This window comes from Arachis hypogaea, chromosome 13 (genome assembly GCF_003086295.3).
Source record: "Arachis hypogaea cultivar Tifrunner chromosome 13, arahy.Tifrunner.gnm2.J5K5, whole genome shotgun sequence".
In the NCBI taxonomy this organism is placed as follows: Eukaryota; Viridiplantae; Streptophyta; class Magnoliopsida; order Fabales; family Fabaceae; genus Arachis; species Arachis hypogaea.
In genome coordinates this window covers 135,612,043-135,613,952 of record NC_092048.1, presented here as the reverse complement: position 1 = coordinate 135,613,952, position 1,910 = coordinate 135,612,043, and positions in this window count along the sequence as shown.

Sequence of the window (1,910 nt, the reverse complement as noted above, 5' to 3'; positions counted from 1 at the left end):
GGAGAGACCAAGAAGATGAGGTCAAAAGTGAGGAATTGGAAGGGAATAAAATAGGAGGAAAAACAAAAATGAAGAAGGAAAAGAAAGAAGAGTGGGAGAAGAAAAAGAGAAAAGAGTTTAGTATATAGACAAAAATTATATTTATATACAAGATTCTTCCGATCATATAAAATGTAAAATATAAAAGTACAAAAAATTTACCTATAATAAGATATCAAAAATAAATCAAATAATAAAAATAGAAAAATTATAGGTAGATAATGAGAATATTAAATAATGTGAATAATAGATATATCGAATGTTCAATTTAATAGGTATACAGATGATTATGTTTATTATTTTTAATTAGATGATTATTTATTTTTATTCGATTTACTCATATACAATTAACAATGGGTAGATGTTTAATTCATTAAGTATGCGAATGATTATCCTAATGTTAAGGTTTAGAGAATAATTTGAAAATGGAGTATTTTTTTACTTTATTGGACCAATTCTAAACTCCATTATTCACATTACTCACAAAAATTATTATCTACCTAACAAAATCCATAACCATAAGGTTGTAGAGACACGACAGAACAGGACACTGAGACAAAAGACAATAGATACGATGGATAGGACACTAATGTAATGTCCAGTATTATGTTTGGATACACATGGACAAGACTAAAATATTATATAAAATGACTAAAATAGCCATGTGATTCCAAATTTTTTAGTATAAACTAATTTAATAAATAATAAGAGTACATAGGAGTACAGACACTGGAAACTTAAAAAAAATATTTGAAGCAGTCAAAAATTTTAATAAAAAATTATATAATAGTATTTATATTAAAATAAAATTTATAAATATAATTATTTTTTAAAATTTATTATTAATATGTAGGAATACATACGGTTAATATTAACAAAAAAAATCTGAGTTTGATTAATAAAAAATTTCATTTAGGTTAATAAGCCAAATTAATTTTAAATACAAAATCAGTTTTAAAAAAAGAATCCATTTTTAAATAGAAAAAAATTAATTTTTGCACATAAAAATGTATTTTTATTTATAAAATTATTTTTTTTATCTAAAATTTTATTTTTCTTTTCAAAAAATTAATTTTTCTTTAAATTATATAAAATCAATTACAATTTATAAATTATTTTTTAGCATTTTAAAATATCAATTTTACCTTTATAATATTTATCTTATTTTTGTTATTATTTTTATTACAAATCAAATAATATAATATAAAGTTAAAATGATGTTGAAGTAAGAATGATAAGAAAAAAGAAATTATTCAGTACAATACAAATTTTTATAAAAAGGAAAGAGTACCTGAGAAAAAAAGAGAAAGAAAAAGAACGTAAAGATAAAAAAAGAGCATGGAGTAAAAAAAAGTACTTTCTGAGAACAACGCAAAATAGGAAAAATAAAAAGGGGTAATAGTGGAATAATAAAAAATAGTACCATGGACAAAAAAGAAAAAAAATTCATAAAAACAGTCCGTGTCCCTCCTTCAAATCCCGTGTCCATCATTGTCCTTCATAAAAGAGTGGACACAAAAGTATAAAAAACTGTCCCGAAAACAATATGTTCAATGTTTGCTTCCAAACGCTTTTTAAAAATGTACTATCCATGTCTCTGTGTCCTGTCTTCGAAAACAAACGCTACCTAACATCTCTCGACAGCAACAACAAGAGCACATAAATGTTAAAAATCAACAATAAAAATATGTGACAAAAAAATCTGCCAACAATAAAAATGTCTAAAATAGGAAAAGTAAAGACAAAATTGCAAAAAAAAATCATTATAACAGTTATAGCATAGTCTCTCTATTAAAAGGAAATTAGTAAAAGTGTATGCCAATCAAATTAAATCGAATATAATCAAAATCTATATTTAATCCGACTAAAAA